The 19156-nt window shown below is 45.9% G+C and overlaps 40 non-coding genes across 40 annotated transcripts; all 40 read right to left on the bottom strand.

The window, feature by feature from the left end:
- Positions 1-657: 657 nt before the first annotated feature.
- On the bottom strand, positions 658-729 carry TRNAP-UGG (transfer RNA proline (anticodon UGG)). Its single transcript has one exon. It is a non-coding gene; the product is annotated as a tRNA-Pro (tRNA).
- A 1052-nt stretch (positions 730-1781) lies between these two features.
- TRNAP-UGG (transfer RNA proline (anticodon UGG)) lies at positions 1782-1853 on the bottom strand. Its single transcript has one exon. It is a non-coding gene; the product is annotated as a tRNA-Pro (tRNA).
- Positions 1854-3223: 1370 nt separating this feature from the next.
- Positions 3224-3295, bottom strand: TRNAP-UGG (transfer RNA proline (anticodon UGG)). Its single transcript has one exon. It is a non-coding gene; the product is annotated as a tRNA-Pro (tRNA).
- An 88-nt stretch (positions 3296-3383) lies between these two features.
- Positions 3384-3455, bottom strand: TRNAP-AGG (transfer RNA proline (anticodon AGG)). Its single transcript has one exon. It is a non-coding gene; the product is annotated as a tRNA-Pro (tRNA).
- A 731-nt stretch (positions 3456-4186) lies between these two features.
- TRNAP-UGG (transfer RNA proline (anticodon UGG)) lies at positions 4187-4258 on the bottom strand. The gene has a single exon. It is a non-coding gene; the product is annotated as a tRNA-Pro (tRNA).
- A 409-nt stretch (positions 4259-4667) lies between these two features.
- On the bottom strand, positions 4668-4738 carry TRNAP-AGG (transfer RNA proline (anticodon AGG)). The gene has a single exon. It is a non-coding gene; the product is annotated as a tRNA-Pro (tRNA).
- Positions 4739-5789: 1051 nt separating this feature from the next.
- TRNAP-UGG (transfer RNA proline (anticodon UGG)) lies at positions 5790-5861 on the bottom strand. Its single transcript has one exon. It is a non-coding gene; the product is annotated as a tRNA-Pro (tRNA).
- A 570-nt stretch (positions 5862-6431) lies between these two features.
- TRNAP-UGG (transfer RNA proline (anticodon UGG)) lies at positions 6432-6503 on the bottom strand. Its single transcript has one exon. It is a non-coding gene; the product is annotated as a tRNA-Pro (tRNA).
- Positions 6504-6591: 88 nt separating this feature from the next.
- Positions 6592-6663, bottom strand: TRNAP-AGG (transfer RNA proline (anticodon AGG)). The gene has a single exon. It is a non-coding gene; the product is annotated as a tRNA-Pro (tRNA).
- A 1051-nt stretch (positions 6664-7714) lies between these two features.
- TRNAP-UGG (transfer RNA proline (anticodon UGG)) lies at positions 7715-7786 on the bottom strand. Its single transcript has one exon. It is a non-coding gene; the product is annotated as a tRNA-Pro (tRNA).
- Positions 7787-8355: 569 nt separating this feature from the next.
- TRNAP-AGG (transfer RNA proline (anticodon AGG)) lies at positions 8356-8427 on the bottom strand. Its single transcript has one exon. It is a non-coding gene; the product is annotated as a tRNA-Pro (tRNA).
- A 409-nt stretch (positions 8428-8836) lies between these two features.
- TRNAP-AGG (transfer RNA proline (anticodon AGG)) lies at positions 8837-8908 on the bottom strand. The gene has a single exon. It is a non-coding gene; the product is annotated as a tRNA-Pro (tRNA).
- An 89-nt stretch (positions 8909-8997) lies between these two features.
- TRNAP-UGG (transfer RNA proline (anticodon UGG)) lies at positions 8998-9069 on the bottom strand. The gene has a single exon. It is a non-coding gene; the product is annotated as a tRNA-Pro (tRNA).
- A 247-nt stretch (positions 9070-9316) lies between these two features.
- On the bottom strand, positions 9317-9388 carry TRNAP-UGG (transfer RNA proline (anticodon UGG)). The gene has a single exon. It is a non-coding gene; the product is annotated as a tRNA-Pro (tRNA).
- Positions 9389-9476: 88 nt separating this feature from the next.
- TRNAP-AGG (transfer RNA proline (anticodon AGG)) lies at positions 9477-9548 on the bottom strand. Its single transcript has one exon. It is a non-coding gene; the product is annotated as a tRNA-Pro (tRNA).
- A 410-nt stretch (positions 9549-9958) lies between these two features.
- On the bottom strand, positions 9959-10030 carry TRNAP-UGG (transfer RNA proline (anticodon UGG)). Its single transcript has one exon. It is a non-coding gene; the product is annotated as a tRNA-Pro (tRNA).
- An 88-nt stretch (positions 10031-10118) lies between these two features.
- On the bottom strand, positions 10119-10190 carry TRNAP-AGG (transfer RNA proline (anticodon AGG)). The gene has a single exon. It is a non-coding gene; the product is annotated as a tRNA-Pro (tRNA).
- A 249-nt stretch (positions 10191-10439) lies between these two features.
- Positions 10440-10511, bottom strand: TRNAP-UGG (transfer RNA proline (anticodon UGG)). Its single transcript has one exon. It is a non-coding gene; the product is annotated as a tRNA-Pro (tRNA).
- Positions 10512-10599: 88 nt separating this feature from the next.
- Positions 10600-10671, bottom strand: TRNAP-AGG (transfer RNA proline (anticodon AGG)). The gene has a single exon. It is a non-coding gene; the product is annotated as a tRNA-Pro (tRNA).
- A 249-nt stretch (positions 10672-10920) lies between these two features.
- Positions 10921-10991, bottom strand: TRNAP-AGG (transfer RNA proline (anticodon AGG)). The gene has a single exon. It is a non-coding gene; the product is annotated as a tRNA-Pro (tRNA).
- Positions 10992-11080: 89 nt separating this feature from the next.
- Positions 11081-11152, bottom strand: TRNAP-AGG (transfer RNA proline (anticodon AGG)). Its single transcript has one exon. It is a non-coding gene; the product is annotated as a tRNA-Pro (tRNA).
- A 248-nt stretch (positions 11153-11400) lies between these two features.
- On the bottom strand, positions 11401-11472 carry TRNAP-AGG (transfer RNA proline (anticodon AGG)). The gene has a single exon. It is a non-coding gene; the product is annotated as a tRNA-Pro (tRNA).
- Positions 11473-11721: 249 nt separating this feature from the next.
- On the bottom strand, positions 11722-11792 carry TRNAP-AGG (transfer RNA proline (anticodon AGG)). The gene has a single exon. It is a non-coding gene; the product is annotated as a tRNA-Pro (tRNA).
- Positions 11793-12844: 1052 nt separating this feature from the next.
- On the bottom strand, positions 12845-12916 carry TRNAP-UGG (transfer RNA proline (anticodon UGG)). The gene has a single exon. It is a non-coding gene; the product is annotated as a tRNA-Pro (tRNA).
- Positions 12917-13646: 730 nt separating this feature from the next.
- Positions 13647-13718, bottom strand: TRNAP-AGG (transfer RNA proline (anticodon AGG)). Its single transcript has one exon. It is a non-coding gene; the product is annotated as a tRNA-Pro (tRNA).
- Positions 13719-14127: 409 nt separating this feature from the next.
- On the bottom strand, positions 14128-14199 carry TRNAP-AGG (transfer RNA proline (anticodon AGG)). The gene has a single exon. It is a non-coding gene; the product is annotated as a tRNA-Pro (tRNA).
- An 89-nt stretch (positions 14200-14288) lies between these two features.
- On the bottom strand, positions 14289-14360 carry TRNAP-UGG (transfer RNA proline (anticodon UGG)). The gene has a single exon. It is a non-coding gene; the product is annotated as a tRNA-Pro (tRNA).
- A 407-nt stretch (positions 14361-14767) lies between these two features.
- On the bottom strand, positions 14768-14839 carry TRNAP-UGG (transfer RNA proline (anticodon UGG)). Its single transcript has one exon. It is a non-coding gene; the product is annotated as a tRNA-Pro (tRNA).
- Positions 14840-15249: 410 nt separating this feature from the next.
- TRNAP-UGG (transfer RNA proline (anticodon UGG)) lies at positions 15250-15321 on the bottom strand. Its single transcript has one exon. It is a non-coding gene; the product is annotated as a tRNA-Pro (tRNA).
- A 568-nt stretch (positions 15322-15889) lies between these two features.
- On the bottom strand, positions 15890-15961 carry TRNAP-UGG (transfer RNA proline (anticodon UGG)). Its single transcript has one exon. It is a non-coding gene; the product is annotated as a tRNA-Pro (tRNA).
- An 87-nt stretch (positions 15962-16048) lies between these two features.
- TRNAP-UGG (transfer RNA proline (anticodon UGG)) lies at positions 16049-16120 on the bottom strand. Its single transcript has one exon. It is a non-coding gene; the product is annotated as a tRNA-Pro (tRNA).
- Positions 16121-16530: 410 nt separating this feature from the next.
- On the bottom strand, positions 16531-16602 carry TRNAP-UGG (transfer RNA proline (anticodon UGG)). The gene has a single exon. It is a non-coding gene; the product is annotated as a tRNA-Pro (tRNA).
- Positions 16603-17009: 407 nt separating this feature from the next.
- TRNAP-UGG (transfer RNA proline (anticodon UGG)) lies at positions 17010-17081 on the bottom strand. Its single transcript has one exon. It is a non-coding gene; the product is annotated as a tRNA-Pro (tRNA).
- Positions 17082-17169: 88 nt separating this feature from the next.
- Positions 17170-17241, bottom strand: TRNAP-AGG (transfer RNA proline (anticodon AGG)). Its single transcript has one exon. It is a non-coding gene; the product is annotated as a tRNA-Pro (tRNA).
- Positions 17242-17330: 89 nt separating this feature from the next.
- TRNAP-CGG (transfer RNA proline (anticodon CGG)) lies at positions 17331-17402 on the bottom strand. The gene has a single exon. It is a non-coding gene; the product is annotated as a tRNA-Pro (tRNA).
- Positions 17403-17649: 247 nt separating this feature from the next.
- Positions 17650-17721, bottom strand: TRNAP-AGG (transfer RNA proline (anticodon AGG)). Its single transcript has one exon. It is a non-coding gene; the product is annotated as a tRNA-Pro (tRNA).
- Positions 17722-18130: 409 nt separating this feature from the next.
- TRNAP-AGG (transfer RNA proline (anticodon AGG)) lies at positions 18131-18202 on the bottom strand. The gene has a single exon. It is a non-coding gene; the product is annotated as a tRNA-Pro (tRNA).
- Positions 18203-18612: 410 nt separating this feature from the next.
- On the bottom strand, positions 18613-18684 carry TRNAP-UGG (transfer RNA proline (anticodon UGG)). The gene has a single exon. It is a non-coding gene; the product is annotated as a tRNA-Pro (tRNA).
- Positions 18685-18772: 88 nt separating this feature from the next.
- On the bottom strand, positions 18773-18844 carry TRNAP-AGG (transfer RNA proline (anticodon AGG)). The gene has a single exon. It is a non-coding gene; the product is annotated as a tRNA-Pro (tRNA).
- Positions 18845-18933: 89 nt separating this feature from the next.
- On the bottom strand, positions 18934-19005 carry TRNAP-UGG (transfer RNA proline (anticodon UGG)). The gene has a single exon. It is a non-coding gene; the product is annotated as a tRNA-Pro (tRNA).
- Positions 19006-19156: the final 151 nt, after the last annotated feature.

Genomic DNA, 19156 nt, shown 5'->3' with positions numbered 1-19156 from the left:
ACTTCTGCAAAAACTCGGGTCCGTCCGGGATTTTAACCCGGGACCACTCGCACCCTAAGCAAGTATCATACCCCTAGACCAAAGGACCATGTATGAAACTAAAACATGCTCTAGTCATAGGCCTACCCTGTAGTTAGTTGCATTTAAATAGTCACCAATTTACATCTGCAAAACTCGGGTCCGTCCGGGATTTGAACCCGGGACCACTCGCACCCAAAGCGAGTATCATACCCCTAGACCAATGGACCATGTATGAAACAAAACATGCTCAACTCATAGGCCTACCCTATGGTTAGTTGCATTTAAATAGTCACTAAATTACCTCTGCAAAAACTCGCGTCCGTCCGGGATTTGAACCAGGGACCACTCGCACCCTAAGCGAGTATCATACCCCTTAACCAACGGGCCATGTATGAAGCTAAAACATGCTCTACTCATAGTCCTACCCTGTAGTTAGTTGCATTTAAATAGTCACTAAATTACCTCTGCAAAAACTAGGGTCCGTCCGGGATTTCAACCCGGGACCACTCAAACCCGAAGCGAGTATCATACCCCTAGACCAACGGACGAAGTATGACACTGAAACATGCTCAACTCGTAGTCCTACAATTTAACTCGTTGCATTTAAATAGTCACCAAATTACTTATGCAAAACTCGGGTCCGTCCGGGATTTGAACCCGGGACCACTCGCACCCAAAGCGAGTATCATACCCCTAGACCAACGGACCATGTATGTAATAAAACATGCTCAACTCTTAGGCCTACCCTGTAGATAGTTGCATTTAAATAGTCACTAAATTACCTCTGCAAAAACTCGGGTCCGTCCTGGATTCGAACCCGGGACCACTCGCACCCTAAGCAAGTCACATACCCCTAGACCAAAGGACCATGTATGAAACTAAAACATGCTCTACTCATAGGCCTACCCTGTAGTTAGTTGCATTTAAATAGTCACTAAATTACCTCTGCAAAAACTCGGGTCCGTCCGGGATTTGAACTTGGGACCATTCGCACCCTAAGCGAGTATCATACCCCTAGACCAACGGACCATGTATGAAACTAAAACATGCTCTACTCAAAGTCCTACCCTGTAGTTAGTTGTATTTAAATAGTCACTAAATTACCTCTGCAAAAACTCGGGTCCGTCCGGGATTTGAACCCGGGACCACTCGCACCCTAAGCGAGTATCATACCCCTTGACCAACGGACGAAGTATGACACTGAAACATGCTCAACTCGTAGTCCTACAATTTAACTCGTTGCATTTAAATAGTCACCAAATTACTTCTGCAAAACTCGGGTCCGACCGGGATTTGAACCCGGGACCACTCGCACCCAAAGCGAGTCTCATACCCCTTGACTAACGGACCATCTATGTAACTAAAACATGCTCTACTCATAGGCTTACCCTGTAGTTAGTTTCATTTAAATAGTCACTAAATTACCTCTGCAAAAACTCGCGTCCGTCCGGGATTTGAACCAGGGACCACTCGCACCCTAAGCGACTATCATACCCCTAAACCAACGGGCCATGTATGAAGCTAAAACATGCTCTACTCATAGTCCTTCCCTGTAGTTAGTTGCATTTAAATAGTCACTAAATTACCTCTGCAAAAACTAGGGTCCGTCCGGGATTTGAACCCGGGACCACTCAAACCCGAAGCGAGTATCATACCCCTAGACCAACGGAGGAAGTATGACACTGAAACATGCTCAACTCGTAGTCCTACAATTTAACTCGTTGCATTTAAATAGTCACCAAATTACTTCTGCAAAACTCGGGTCCGTCCGGGATTTGAACCCGGGACCACTCGCACCCAAAGCGAGTATCATACCCCTAGACCAACGGACCATGTATGTAATAAAACATGCTCAACTCTTAGGCCTACCCTGTAGATAGTTGCATTTAAATAGTCACTAAATTACCTCTGCAAAAACTCGGGTCCGTCCTGGATTCGAACCCGGGACCACTCGCACCCTAAGCAAGTATCATACCCCTAGACCAAAAGACCATGTATGAAACTAAAACATGCTCTACTCATAGGCCTACCCTGTAGTTAGTTGCATTTAAATAGTCACCAATTTACTTCTGCAAAACTCGGGTCCGTCCGGGATTTGAACCCGGGACCACTCGCACCCAAAGCGAGTATCATACCCTAGATCAACGGACCATGTATGCAACTGAAACATGCACTACTCATAGGCCTACCCTGTAGTTAGTTGCATTTAAATAGTCACTAAATTACTTCTGCAAAAACTCGGGTCCGTCCGGGATTTTAACCCGGGACCACTCGCACCCTAAGCGAGTATCATACCCCTTGACCAACGGACGAAGTATGACACTGAAACATGCTCAACTCGTAGTCCTACAATTTAACTCGTTGCATTTAAATAGTCACCAAATTACTTCTGCAAAACTCGGGTCCGACCGGGATTTGAACCCGGGACCACTCGCACCCAAAGCGAGTCTCATACTCCTTGACTAACGGACCATCTATGAAACTAAAACATGCTCTACTCATAGGCCTACCCTGTAGTTAGTTGCATTTAAATAGTCACTAAATTACTTCTGCAAAAACTCGGGTCCGTCCGGGATTTTAACCCGGGACCACTCGCACCCTAAGCAAGTATCATACCCCTAGACCAAAGGACCATGTATGAAACTAAAACATGCTCTAGTCATAGGCCTACCCTGTAGTTAGTTGCATTTAAATAGTCACCAATTTACATCTGCAAAACTCGGGTCCGTCCGGGATTTGAACCCGGGACCACTCGCACCCAAAGCGAGTATCATACCCCTAGACCAATGGACCATGTATGAAACAAAACATGCTCAACTCATAGGCCTACCCTATGGTTAGTTGCATTTAAATAGTCACTAAATTACCTCTGCAAAAACTCGCGTCCGTCCGGGATTTGAACCAGGGACCACTCGCACCCTAAGCGAGTATCATACCCCTAAACCAACGGGCCATGTATGAAGCTAAAACATGCTCTACTCATAGTCCTACCCTGTAGTTAGTTGCATTTAAATAGTCACTAAATTACCTCTGCAAAAACTAGGGTCCGTCCGGGATTTCAACCCGGGACCACTCAAACCCGAAGCGAGTATCATACCCCTAGACCAACGGACGAAGTATGACACTGAAACATGCTCAACTCGTAGTCCTACAATTTAACTCGTTGCATTTAAATAGTCACCAAATTACTTATGCAAAACTCGGGTCCGTCCGGGATTTGAACCCGGGACCACTCGCACCCAAAGCGAGTATCATACCCCTAGACCAACGGACCATGTATGTAATAAAACATGCTCAACTCTTAGGCCTACCCTGTAGATAGTTGCATTTAAATAGTCACTAAATTACCTCTGCAAAAACTCGGGTCCGTCCTGGATTCGAACCCGGGACCACTCGCACCCTAAGCGAGTATCATACCCCTAGACCAACGGACCATGTATGAAACTAAAACATGCTCTACTCAAAGTCCTACCCTGTAGTTAGTTGTATTTAAATAGTCACTAAATTACCTCTGCAAAAACTCGGGTCCGTCCGGGATTTGAACCCGGGACCACTCGCACCCTAAGCGAGTATCATACCCCTTGACCAACGGACGAAGTATGACACTGAAACATGCTCAACTCGTAGTCCTACAATTTAACTCGTTGCATTTAAATAGTCACCAAATTACTTCTGCAAAACTCGGGTCCGACCGGGATTTGAACCCGGGACCACTCGCACCCAAAGCGAGTCTCATACCCCTTGACTAACGGACCATCTATGTAACTAAAACATGCTCTACTCATAGGCTTACCCTGTAGTTAGTTTCATTTAAATAGTCACTAAATTACCTCTGCAAAAACTCGCGTCCGTCCGGGATTTGAACCAGGGACCACTCGCACCCTAAGCGACTATCATACCCCTAAACCAACGGGCCATGTATGAAGCTAAAACATGCTCTACTCATAGTCCTTCCCTGTAGTTAGTTGCATTTAAATAGTCACTAAATTACCTCTGCAAAAACTAGGGTCCGTCCGGGATTTAAACCCGGGACCACTCAAACCCGAAGCGAGTATCATACCCCTAGACCAACGGACGAAGTATGACACTGAAACATGCTCAACTCGTAGTCCTACAATTTAACTCGTTGCATTTAAATAGTCACCAAATTACTTCTGCAAAACTCGGGTCCGTCCGGGATTTGAACCCGGGACCACTCGCACCCAAAGCGAGTATCATACCCCTAGACCAACGGACCATGTATGTAATAAAACATGCTCAACTCTTAGGCCTACCCTGTAGATAGTTGCATTTAAATAGTCACTAAATTACCTCTGCAAAAACTCGGGTCCGTCCTGGATTCGAACCCGGGACCACTCGCACCCTAAGCAAGTATCATACCCCTAGACCAAAAGACCATGTATGAAACTAAAACATGCTCTACTCATAGGCCTACCCTGTAGTTAGTTGCATTTAAATAGTCACCAATTTACTTCTGCAAAACTCGGGTCCGTCCGGGATTTGAACCCGGGACCACTCGCACCCAAAGCGAGTATCATACCCCTAGACCAACGCACCATGTATGAAACTAAAACATGCTCTACTCATAGTCCTACCCTGTAGTTAGTTGTATTTAAATAGTCACTAAATTACCTCTGCAAAAACTCGGGTCCGTCCGGGATTTGAACCCGGGACCACTCGCACCCTAAGCGAGTATCATACCCTAGATCAACGGACCATGTATGCAACTGAAACATGCACTACTCATAGGCCTACCCTGTAGTTAGTTGCATTTAAATAGTCACTAAATTACTTCTGCAAAAACTCGGGTCCGTCCGGGATTTTAACCCGGGACCACTCGCACCCTAAGCGAGTATCATACCCCTTGACCAACGGACGAAGTATGACACTGAAACATGCTCAACTCGTAGTCCTACAATTTAACTCGTTGCATTTAAATAGTCACCAAATTACTTCTGCAAAACTCGGGTCCGACCGGGATTTGAACCCGGGACCACTCGCACCCAAAGCGAGTCTCATACTCCTTGACTAACGGACCATCTATGAAACTAAAACATGCTCTACTCATAGGCCTACCCTGTAGTTAGTTGCATTTAAATAGTCACTAAATTACTTCTGCAAAAACTCGGGTCCGTCCGGGATTTTAACCCGGGACCACTCGCACCCTAAGCAAGTATCATACCCCTAGACCAAAGGACCATGTATGAAACTAAAACATGCTCTAGTCATAGGCCTACCCTGTAGTTAGTTGCATTTAAATAGTCACCAATTTACATCTGCAAAACTCGGGTCCGTCCGGGATTTGAACCCGGGACCACTCGCACCCAAAGCGAGTATCATACCCCTAGACCAATGCACCATGTATGAAACAAAACATGCTCAACTCATAGGCCTACCCTATGGTTAGTTGCATTTAAATAGTCACTAAATTACCTCTGCAAAAACTCGCGTCCGTCCGGGATTTGAACCAGGGACCACTCGCACCCTAAGCGAGTATCATACCCCTAAACCAACGGGCCATGTATGAAGCTAAAACATGCTCTACTCATAGTCCTACCCTGTAGTTAGTTGCATTTAAATAGTCACTAAATTACCTCTGCAAAAACTAGGGTCCGTCCGGGATTTCAACCCGGGACCACTCAAACCCGAAGCGAGTATCATACCCCTAGACCAACGGACGAAGTATGACACTGAAACATGCTCAACTCGTAGTCCTACAATTTAACTCGTTGCATTTAAATAGTCACCAAATTACTTATGCAAAACTCGGGTCCGTCCGGGATTTGAACCCGGGACCACTCGCACCCAAAGCGAGTATCATACCCCTAGACCAACGGACCATGTATGTAATAAAACATGCTCAACTCTTAGGCCTACCCTGTAGATAGTTGCATTTAAATAGTCACTAAATTACCTCTGCAAAAACTCGGGTCCGTCCTGGATTCGAACCCGGGACCACTCGCACCCTAAGCAAGTCACATACCCCTAGACCAAAGGACCATGTATGAAACTAAAACATGCTCTACTTATAGGCCTACCCTGTAGTTAGTTGCATTTAAATAGTCACTAAATTACCTCTGCAAAAACTCGGGTCCGTCCGGGATTTGAACTTGGGACCATTCGCACCCTAAGCGAGTATCATACCCCTAGACCAACGGACCATGTATGAAACTAAAACATGCTCTACTCATAGTCCTACCCTGTAGTTAGTTGCATTTAAATAGTCACTAAATTACCTCTGCAAAAACTAGGGTCCGTCCGGGATTTGAACCCGGGACCACTCAAACCCGAAGCGAGTATCATACCCCTAGACCAACGGACGAAGTATGACACTGAAACAAGCTCAACTCGTAGTCCTACAATTTAACTCGTTGCATTTAAATAGTCACCAAATTACTTCTGCAAAACTCGGGTCCGTCCGGGATTTGAACCCGGAACCACTCGCACCCAAAGCGAGTATCATACCCCTAGACCAACGGACCATGTATGAAACAAAACATGCTCAACTCATGGGCCTACCCTGTAGTTAGTTGCATTTAAATAGTCACCAATTTACTTCTGCAAAAACTCGGGTCCGTCCGGGATATGAACCCGGGACCACTCGCACCCTAAGCGAGTATCATACCCCTAGACCAACGGACCATTTATGAAACTAAAACATGCTCTACTCATAGTCCTACCCTGTAGTTAGTTGCATTTAAATAGTCACTAAATTACCTCTGCAAAAACTAGGGTCCGTCCGGGATTTGAACCCGGGACCACTCAAACCCGAAGCGAGTATCATACCCCTAGACCAACGGACGAAGTATGACACTGAAACAAGCTCAACTCGTAGTCCTACAATTTAACTCGTTGCATTTAAATAGTCACCAAATTACTTCTGCAAAACTCGGGTCCGACCGGGATTTGAACCCGGGACCACTCGCACCCAAAGCGAGTCTCATACTCCTTGACTAACGGACCATCTATGAAACTAAAACATGCTCTACTCATAGGCCTACCCTGTAGTTAGTTGCATTTAAATAGTCACTAAATTACTTCTGCAAAAACTCGGGTCCGTCCGGGATTTTAACCCGGGACCACTCGCACCCTAAGCAAGTATCATACCCCTAGACCAAAGGACCATGTATGAAACTAAAACATGCTCTAGTCATAGGCCTACCCTGTAGTTAGTTGCATTTAAATAGTCACCAATTTACATCTGCAAAACTCGGGTCCGTCCGGGATTTGAACCCGGGACCACTCGCACCCAAAGCGAGTATCATACCCCTAGACCAATGCACCATGTATGAAACAAAACATGCTCAACTCATAGGCCTACCCTATGGTTAGTTGCATTTAAATAGTCACTAAATTACCTCTGCAAAAACTCGCGTCCGTCCGGGATTTGAACCAGGGACCACTCGCACCCTAAGCGAGTATCATACCCCTAAACCAACGGGCCATGTATGAAGCTAAAACATGCTCTACTCATAGTCCTACCCTGTAGTTAGTTGCATTTAAATAGTCACTAAATTACCTCTGCAAAAACTAGGGTCCGTCCGGGATTTCAACCCGGGACCACTCAAACCCGAAGCGAGTATCATACCCCTAGACCAACGGACGAAGTATGACACTGAAACATGCTCAACTCGTAGTCCTACAATTTAACTCGTTGCATTTAAATAGTCACCAAATTACTTATGCAAAACTCGGGTCCGTCCGGGATTTGAACCCGGGACCACTCGCACCCAAAGCGAGTATCATACCCCTAGACCAACGGACCATGTATGTAATAAAACATGCTCAACTCTTAGGCCTACCCTGTAGATAGTTGCATTTAAATAGTCACTAAATTACCTCTGCAAAAACTCGGGTCCGTCCTGGATTCGAACCCGGGACCACTCGCACCCTAAGCAAGTCACATACCCCTAGACCAAAGGACCATGTATGAAACTAAAACATGCTCTACTTATAGGCCTACCCTGTAGTTAGTTGCATTTAAATAGTCACTAAATTACCTCTGCAAAAACTCGGGTCCGTCCGGGATTTGAACCCGGGACCACTCAAACCCGAAGCGAGTATCATACCCCTAGACCAACGGACGAAGTATGACACTGAAACAAGCTCAACTCGTAGTCCTACAATTTAACTCGTTGCATTTAAATAGTCACCAAATTACTTCTGCAAAACTCGGGTCCGTCCGGGATTTGAACCCGGAACCACTCGCACCCAAAGCGAGTATCACACCCCTAGACCAACGGACCATGTATGAAACAAAACATGCTCAACTCATGGGCCTACCCTGTAGTTAGTTGCATTTAAATAGTCACCAATTTACTTCTGCAAAAACTCGGGTCCGTCCGGGATATGAACCCGGGACCACTCGCACCCTAAGCGAGTATCATACCCCTAGACCAACGGACCATTTATGAAACTAAAACATGCTCTACTCATAGTCCTACCCTGTAGTTAGTTGCATTTAAATAGTCACTAAATTACCTCTGCAAAAACTAGGGTCCGTCCGGGATTTGAACCCGGGACCACTCAAACCCGAAGCGAGTATCATACCCCTAGACCAACGGACGAAGTATGACACTGAAACAAGCTCAACTCGTAGTCCTACAATTTAACTCGTTGCATTTAAATAGTCACCAAATTACTTCTGCAAAACTCGGGTCCGTCTGGGATTTGAACCCGGAACCACTCGCACCCAAAGCGAGTATCATACCCCTAGACCAACGGACCATGTATGAAACAAAACATGCTCAACTCATAGGCCTACCCTGTAGTTAGTTGCATTTAAATAGTCACCAGTTTACTTCTGCAAAAACTCGGGTCCGTCCGGAATTTGAACCCGGGACCACTCGCACCCTAAGCGAGTATCATACCCCTAGACCAACGGACCATGTATGAAACTAAAACATGCTCTACTCATAGTCCTACCCTGTAGTTAGTTGCATTTAAATAGTCACTAAATTACCTCTGCTAAAACTAGGGTCCGTCCGGGATTTGAACCCGGGACCACTCGCACCCAAAGCGAGTATCATACCCCTAGACCAACGGACCATGTATGTAATAAAACATGCTCTCCTCATTGGCCTACTCTGTAGTTAGTTGCATTTAAATAGTCACCAATTTACTTCTGCAAAACTCGGGTCCGTCCGGGATTTGGACCCGGGACCACTCGCACCCAAAGCGAGTATCATACCCCTAGACCAACGGACCATGTATGAAACAAAACATGCTCAACTCATAGGCCTACCCTGTAGTTAGTTGCATTTAAATAGTCACCAATTTACTTCTGCAAAAACTCGGGTCCGTCCGGGATTTGAACCCGGGACCACTCGCACCCAAAGCGAGTATCATACCCCTAGACCAACGGACCATGTATGTAATAAAACATGCTCAACTCTTAGGCCTACCCTGTAGATAGTTGCATTTAAATAGTCACTAAATTACCTCTGCAAAAACTCGGGTCCGTCCGGGATTTGAACCCGGGACCACTCGCACCCTAAGCGAGTATCATACCCCTAGACCAACGGACCATGTATGAAACTAAAACATGCTCTACTTATAGGCCTACCCTGTAGTTAGTTGCATTTAAATAGTCACTAAATTACCTCTGCAAAAACTCGGGTCCGTCCGGGATTTGAACTTGGGACCATTCGCACCCTAAGCGAGTATCATACCCCTAGACCAACGGACCATGTATGAAACTAAAACATGCTCTACTCATAGTCCTACCCTGTAGTTAGTTGCATTTAAATAGTCACTAAATTACCTCTGCAAAAACTAGGGTCCGTCCGGGATTTGAACCCGGGACCACTCAAACCCGAAGCGAGTATCATACCCCTAGACCAACGGACGAAGTATGACACTGAAACAAGCTCAACTCGTAGTCCTACAATTTAACTCGTTGCATTTAAATAGTCACCAAATTACTTCTGCAAAACTCGGGTCCGTCCGGGATTTGAACCCGGAACCACTCGCACCCAAAGCGAGTATCATACCCCTAGACCAACGGACCATGTATGAAACAAAACATGCTCAACTCATGGGCCTACCCTGTAGTTAGTTGCATTTAAATAGTCACCAATTTACTTCTGCAAAAACTCGGGTCCGTCCGGGATTTGAACCCGGGACCACTCGCACCCTAAGCGAGTATCATACCCCTAGACCAACGGACCATTTATGAAACTAAAACATGCTCTACTCATAGTCCTACCCTGTAGTTAGTTGCATTTAAATAGTCACTAAATTACCTCTGCAAAAACTAGGGTCCGTCCGGGATTTGAACCCGGGACCACTCAAACCCGAAGCGAGTATCATACCCCTAGACCAACGGACGAAGTATGACACTGAAACAAGCTCAACTCGTAGTCCTACAATTTAACTCGTTGCATTTAAATAGTCACCAAATTACTTCTGCAAAACTCGGGTCCGTCCGGGATTTGAACCCGGAACCACTCGCACCCAAAGCGAGTATCATACCCCTAGACCAACGGACCATGTATGAAACAAAACATGCTCAACTCATAGGCCTACCCTGTAGTTAGTTGCATTTAAATAGTCACCAGTTTACTTCTGCAAAAACTCGGGTCCGTCCGGAATTTGAACCCGGGACCACTCGCACCCTAAGCGAGTATCATACCCCTAGACCAACGGACCATGTATGAAACTAAAACATGCTCTACTCATAGTCCTACCCTGTAGATAGTTGCATTTAAATAGTCACTAAATTACCTCTGCAAAAACTCGGGTCCGTCCTGGATTCGAACCCGGGACCACTCGCACCCTAAGCAAGTATCATACCCCTAGACCAAAGGACCATGTATGAAACTAAAACATGCTCTACTCATAGGCCTACCCTGTAGTTAGTTGCATTTAAATAGTCACCAATTTACTTCTGCAAAACTCGGGTCCGTCCGGGATTTGAACCCGGGACCACTCGCACCCTAAGCGAGTATCATACCCTAGATCAACGGACCATGTATGCAACTGAAACATGCACTACTCATAGGCCTACCCTGTAGTTAGTTGCATTTAAATAGTCACTAAATTACCTCTGCAAAAACTCGGGTCCGTCCGGGATTCGAACCCGGGACCACTCGCACCCTAAGCAAGTATCATACCCCTAGACCAAAGGACCATGTATGAAACTAAAACATGCTCTACTCATAGGCCTACCCTGTAGTTAGTTGCATTTAAATAGTCACCAATTTACTTCTGCAAAACTCGGGTCCGTCCGGGATTTGGACCCGGGACCACTCGCACCCAAAGCGAGTATCATACCCCTAGACCAACGGACCATGTATGAAACAAAACATGCTCAACTCATAGGCCTACCCTGTAGTTAGTTGCATTTAAATAGTCACCAATTTACTTCTGCAAAAACTCGGGTCCGTCCGGGATTTGAACCCGGGACCACTCGCACCCTAAGCGAGTATCATACCCCTAGACCAACGGACCATGTATGAAACTAAAACATGCTCTACTCATAGTCCTACCCTGTAGATAGTTGCATTTAAATAGTCACTAAATTACCTCTGCAAAAACTCGGGTCCGTCCTGGATTCGAACCCGGGACCACTCGCACCCTAAGCAAGTATCATACCCCTAGACCAAAGGACCATGTATGAAACTAAAACATGCTCTACTCATAGGCCTACCCTGTAGTTAGTTGCATTTAAATAGTCACCAATTTACTTCTGCAAAACTCGGGTCCGTCCGGGATTTGAACCCGGGACCACTCGCACCCTAAGCGAGTATCATACCCTAGATCAACGGACCATGTATGCAACTGAAACATGCACTACTCATAGGCCTACCCTGTAGTTAGTTGCATTTAAATAGTCACTAAATTACTTCTGCAAAAACTCGGGTCCGTCCGGGATTTTAACCCGGGACCACTCGCACCCTAAGCGAGTATCATACCCCTTGACCAACGGACGAAGTATGACACTGAAACATGCTCAACTCGTAGTCCTACAATTTAACTCGTTGCATTTAAATAGTCACCAAATTACTTCTGCAAAAACTCGGGTCCGACCGGGATTTGAACCCGGGACCACTCGCACCCAAAGCGAGTCTCATACTCATTGACTAACGGACCATCTATGAAACTAAAACATGCTCTACTCATAGGCCTACCCTGTAGTTAGTTGCATTTAAATAGTCACTAAATTACTTCTGCAAAAACTCGGGTCCGTCCGGGATTTTAACCCGGGACCACTCGCACCCTAAGCAAGTATCATACCCCTAGACCAAAGGACCATGTATGAAACTAAAACATGCTCTAGTCATAGGCCTACCCTGTAGTTAGTTGCATTTAAATAGTCACCAATTTACATCTGCAAAACTCGGGTCCGTCCGGGATTTGAACCCGGGACCACTCGCACCCAAAGCGAGTATCATACCCCTAGACCAATGGACCATGTATGAAACAAAACATGCTCAACTCATAGGCCTACCCTGTGGTTAGTTGCATTTAAATAGTCACTAAATTACCTCTGCAAAAACTCGCGTCCGTCCGGGATTTGAACCAGGGACCACTCGCACCCTAAGCGAGTATCATACCCCTAAACCAACGGGCCATGTATGAAGCTAAAACATGCTCTACTCATAGTCCTACCCTGTAGTTAGTTGCATTTAAATAGTCACTAAATTACCTCTGCAAAAACTAGGGTCCGTCCGGGATTTCAACCCGGGACCACTCAAACCCGAAGCGAGTATCATACCCCTAGACCAACGGACGAAGTATGACACTGAAACATGCTCAACTCGTAGTCCTACAATTTAACTCGTTGCATTTAAATAGTCACCAAATTACTTCTGCAAAACTCGGGTCCGTCCGGGATTTGAACCCGGGACCACTCGCACCCAAAGCGAGTATCATACCCCTAGACCAACGGACCATGTATGTAATAAAACATGCTCAACTCTTAGGCCTACCCTGTAGATAGTTGCATTTAAATAGTCACTAAATTACCTCTGCAAAAACTCGGGTCCGTCCTGGATTCGAACCCGGGACCACTCGCACCCTAAGCAAGTCACATACCCCTAGACCAAAGGACCATGTATGAAACTAAAACATGCTCTACTCATAGGCCTACCCTGTAGTTAGTTGCATTTAAATAGTCACTAAATTACCTCTGCAAAAACTCGGGTCCGTCCGGGATTTGAACTTGGGACCATTCGCACCCTAAGCGAGTATCATACCCCTTTACCAACGGACCATGTATGAAACTAAAACATGCTCTACTCATAGTCCTACCCTGTAGTTAGTTGCATTTAAATAGTCACTAAATTACCTCTGCAAAAACTAGGGTCCGTCCGGGATTTGAACCCGGGACCACTCAAACCCGAAGCGAGTATAATACCCCTAGACCAACGGACGAAGTATGACACTGAAACAAGCTCAACTCGTAGTCCTACAATTTAACTCGTTGCATTTAAATAGTCACCAAATTACTTCTGCAAAACTCGGGTCCGCCCGGGATTTGAACCCGGAACCACTCGCACCCAAAGCGAGTATCATACCCCTAGACCAACGGACCATGTATGAAACAAAACATGCTCAACTCATGGGCCTACCCTGTAGTTAGTTGCATTTAAATAGTCACCAATTTACTTCTGCAAAAACTCGGGTCCGTCCGGGATTTGAACCCGGGACCACTCGCACCCTAAGCGAGTATCATACCCCTAGACCAACGGACCATTTATGAAACTAAAACATGCTCTACTCATAGTCCTACCCTGTAGTTAGTTGCATTTAAATAGTCACTAAATTACCTCTGCAAAAACTAGGGTCCGTCCGGGATTTGAACCCGGGACCACTCAAACCCGAAGCGAGTATCATACCCCTAGACCAACGGACGAAGTATGACACTGAAACAAGCTCAACTCGTAGTCCTACAATTTAACTCGTTGCATTTAAATAGTCACCAAATTACTTCTGCAAAACTCGGGTCCGTCCGGGATTTGAACCCGGAACCACTCGCACCCAAAGCGAGTATCATACCCCTAGGACAACGGACCATGTATGAAACAAAACATGCTCAACTCATAGGCCTACCCTGTAGTTAGTTGCATTTAAATAGTCACCAGTTTACTTCTGCAAAAACTCGGGTCCGTCCGGAATTTGAACCCGGGACCACTCGCACCCTAAGCGAGTATCATACCCCTAGACCAACGGACCATGTATGAAACTAAAACATGCTCTACTCATAGTCCTACCCTGTAGTTAGTTGCATTTAAATAGTCACTAAATTACCTCTGCTAAAACTAGGGTCCGTCCGGGATTTGAACCCGGGACCACTCGCACCCAAAGCGAGTATCATACCCCTAGACCAACGGACCATGTATGTAATAAAACATGCTCTCCTCATTGGCCTACTCTGTAGTTAGTTGCATTTAAATAGTCACCAATTTACTTCTGCAAAACTCGGGTCCGTCCGGGATTTGGACCCGGGACCACTCGCACCCAAAGCGAGTATCATACCCCTAGACCAACGGACCATGTATGAAACAAAACATGCTCAACTCATAGGCCTACCCTGTAGTTAGTTGCATTTAAATAGTCACTAAATTACCTCTGCAAAAACTAGGGTCCGTCCGGGATTTCAACCCGGGACCACTCAAACCCGAAGCGAGTATCATACCCCTAGACCAACGGACGAAGTATGACACTGAAACATGCTCAACTCGTAGTCCTACAATTTAACTCGTTGCATTTAAATAGTCACCAAATTACTTCTGCAAAACTCGGGTCCGTCCGGGATTTGAACCCGGGACCACTCGCACCCAAAGCGAGTATCATACCCCTAGACCAACGGACCATGTATGTAATAAAACATGCTCAACTCTTAGGCCTACCCTGTAGATAGTTGCATTTAAATAGTCACTAAATTGCCTCTGCAAAAACTCGGGTCCGTCCTGGATTCGAACCCGGGACCACTCGCACCCTAAGCAAGTCACATACCCCTAGACCAAAGGACCATGTATGAAACTAAAACATGCTCTACTCATAGGCCTACCCTGTAGTTAGTTGCATTTAAATAGTCACTAAATTACCTCTGCAAAAACTCGGGTCCGTCCGGGATTTGAACTTGGGACCATTCGCACCCTAAGCGAGTATCATACCCCTAGACCAACGGACCATGTATGAAACTAAAACATGCTCTACTCATAGTCCTACCCTGTAGTTAGTTGCATTTAAATAGTCACTAAATTACCTCTGCTAAAACTAGGGTCCGTCCGGGACTTGAACCCGGGACCACTCGCACCCAAAGCGAGTATCATACCCCTAGACCAACGGACCATGTATGTAATAAAACATGCTCTCCTCATTGGCCTACTCTGTAGTTAGTTGCATTTAAATAGTCACCAATTTACTTCTGCAAAACTCGGGTCCGTCCGGGATTTGGACCCGGGACCACTCGCACCCAAAGCGAGTATCATACCCCTAGACCAACGGACCATGTATGAAACAAAACATGCTCAACTCATAGGCCTACCCTGTAGTTAGTTGCATTTAAATAGTCACTAAATTACCTCTGCAAAAACTCGGGTCCGTCCGGGATTTGAACTTGGGACCATTCGCACCCTAAGCGAGTATCATACCCCTAGACCAACGGACCATGTATGAAACTAAAACATGCTCTACTCATAGTCCTACCCTGTAGTTAGTTGCATTTAAATAGTCACTAAATTACCTCTGCAAAAACTAGGGTCCGTCCGGGATTTGAACCCGGGACCACTCAAACCCGAAGCGAGTATCATACCCCTAGACCAACGGACGAAGTATGACACTGAATCAAGCTCAACTCGTAGTCCTACAATTTAACTCGTTGCATTTAAATAGTCACCAAATTACTTCTACAAAACTCGGGTCCGTCCGGGATTTGAACCCGGAACCACTCGCACCCAAAGCGAGTATCATACCCCTAGACCAACGGACCATGTATGAAACAAAACATGCTCAACTCATAGGCCTACCCTGTAGTTAGTTGCATTTAAATAGTCACCAAATTACTTCTGCAAAACTCGGGTCCGTCCGGGATTTGAACCCGGGACCACTCGCACCCAAAGCGAGTATCATACCCCTAGACCAACGGACCATGTATGTAATAAAACATGCTCGACTCTTAGGCCTACCCTGTAGATAGTTGCATTTAAATAGTCACTAAATTGCCTCTGCAAAAACTCGGGTCCGTCCTGGATTCGAACCCGGGACCACTCGCACCCTAAGCAAGTCACATACCCCTAGACCAAAGGACCATGTATGAAACTAAAACATGCTCTACTCATAGGCCTACCCTGTAGTTAGTTGCATTTAAATAGTCACTAAATTACCTCTGCAAAAACTCGGGTCCGTCCGGGATTTGAACTTGGGACCATTCGCACCCTAAGCGAGTATCATACCCCTAGACCAACGGACCATGTATGAAACTAAAACATGCTCTACTCATAGTCCTACCCTGTAGTTAGTTGCATTTAAATAGTCACTAAATTACCTCTGCTAAAACTAGGGTCCGTCCGGGACTTGAACCCGGGACCACTCGCACCCAAAGCGAGTATCATACCCCTAGACCAACGGACCATGTATGTAATAAAACATGCTCTCCTCATTGGCCTACTCTGTAGTTAGTTGCATTTAAATAGTCACCAATTTACTTCTGCAAAACTCGGGTCCGTCCGGGATTTGGACCCGGGACCACTCGCACCCAAAGCGAGTATCATACCCCTAGACCAACGGACCATGTATGAAACAAAACATGCTCAACTCATAGGCCTACCCTGTAGTTAGTTGCATTTAAATAGTCACTAAATTACCTCTGCAAAAACTCGGGTCCGTCCGGGATTTGAACTTGGGACCATTCGCACCCTAAGCGAGTATCATACCCCTAGACCAACGGACGAAGTATGACACTGAATCAAGCTCAACTCGTAGTCCTACAATTTAACTCGTTGCATTTAAATAGTCACCAAATTACTTCTGCAAAACTCGGGTCCGTCCGGGATTTGAACCCGGAACCACTCGCACCCAAAGCGAGTATCATACCCCTAGACCAACGGACCATGTATGAAACAAAACATGCTCAACTCATAGGCCTACCCTGTAGTTAGTTGCATTTAAATAGTCACCAGTTTACTTCTGCAAAAACTCGGGTCCGTCCGGAATTTGAACCCGGGACCACTCGCACCCTAAGCGAGTATCATACCCCTAGACCAACGGACCATGTATGAAACTAAAACATGCTCTACTCATAGTCCTACCCTGTAGTTAGTTGCATTTAAATAGTCACTAAATTACCTCTGCTAAAACTAGGGTCCGTCCGGGATTTGAACCCGGGACCACTCGCACCCGAAGCGAGTATCATACCCCTAGACCAACGGACCATGTATGTAATAAAACATGCTCTCCTCATTGGCCTACTCTGTAGTTAGTTGCATTTAAATAGTCACCAATTTACTTCTGCAAAACTCGGGTCCGTCCGGGATTTGGACCCGGGACCACTCGCACCCAAAGCGAGTATCATACCCCTAGACCAACGGACCATGTATGAAACAAAACATGCTCAACTCATAGGCCTACCCTGTAGTTAGTTGCATTTAAATAGTCACCAATTTACTTCTGCAAAAACTCGGGTCCGTCCGGGATTTGAACCCGGGACCACTCGCACCCTAAGCGAGTATCATACCCCTAGACCAACGGACCATGTATGAAACTAAAACATGCTCTACTCATAGTCCTACCCTGTAGATAGTTGCATTTAAATAGTCACTAAATTACCTCTGCAAAAACTCGGGTCCGTCCGGGATTCGAACCCGGGACCACTCGCACCCTAAGCAAGTATCATACCCCTAGACCAAAGGACCATGTATGAAACTAAAACATGCTCTACTCATAGGCCTACCCTGTAGTTAGTTGCATTTAAATAGTCACCAATTTACTTCTGCAAAACTCGGGTCCGTCCGGGATTTGGACCCGGGACCACTCGCACCCAAAGCGAGTATCATACCCCTAGACCAACGGACCATGTATGAAACAAAACATGCTCAACTCATAGGCCTACCCTGTAGTTAGTTGCATTTAAATAGTCACCAATTTACTTCTGCAAAAACTCGGGTCCGTCCGGGATTTGAACCCGGGACCACTCGCACCCTAAGCGACTATCATACCCCTAGACCAACGGACCATGTATGAAACTAAAACATGCTCTACTCATAGTCCTACCCTGTAGATAGTTGCATTTAAATAGTCACTAAATTACCTCTGCAAAAACTCGGGTCCGTCCGGGATTTGAACTTGGGACCATTCGCACCCTAAGCGAGTATCATACCCCTAGACCAACGGACCATGTATGAAACTAAAACATGCTCTACTCATAGTCCTACCCTGTAGTTAGTTGCATTTAAATAGTCACTAAATTACCTCTGCAAAAACTAGGGTCCGTCCGGGATTTGAACCCGGGACCACTCAAACCCGAAGCGAGTATCATACCCCTAGACCAACGGACGAAGCATGACACTGAATCAAGCTCAACTCGTAGTCCTACAATTTAACTCGTTGCATTTAAATAGTCACCAAATTACTTCTGCAAAACTCGGGTCCGTCCGGGATTTGAACCCGGAACCACTCGCACCCAAAGCGAGTATCATACCCCTAGACCAACGGACCATGTATGAAACAAAACATGCTCAACTCATAGGCCTACCCTGTAGTTAGTTGCATTTAAATAGTCACCAGTTTACTTCTGCAAAAACTCGGGTCCGTCCGGAATTTGAACCCGGGACCACTCGCACCCTAAGCGAGTATCATACCCCTAGACCAACGGACCATGTATGAAACTAAAACATGCTCTACTCATAGTCCTACCCTGTAGTTAGTTGCATTTAAATAGTCACTAAATTACCTCTGCTAAAACTAGGGTCCGTCCGGGATTTGAACCCGGGACCACTCGCACCCAAAGCGAGTATCATACCCCTAGACCAACGGACCATGTATGTAATAAAACATGCTCTCCTCATTGGCCTACTCTGTAGTTAGTTGCATTTAAATAGTCACCAATTTACTTCTGCAAAACTCGGGTCCGTCCGGGATTTGGACCCGGGACCACTCGCACCCAAAGCGAGTATCATACCCCTAGACC

The sequence above is a fragment of the Phalangium opilio genome, unplaced genomic scaffold, assembly GCF_054372755.1.
Source record: "Phalangium opilio isolate 3A_F unplaced genomic scaffold, DU_Popi_V2 ptg000022l_1, whole genome shotgun sequence".
NCBI lineage: Eukaryota > Metazoa > Arthropoda > Arachnida > Opiliones > Phalangiidae > Phalangium > Phalangium opilio.
This window is presented reverse-complemented; position numbering and strand designations above follow the sequence as displayed.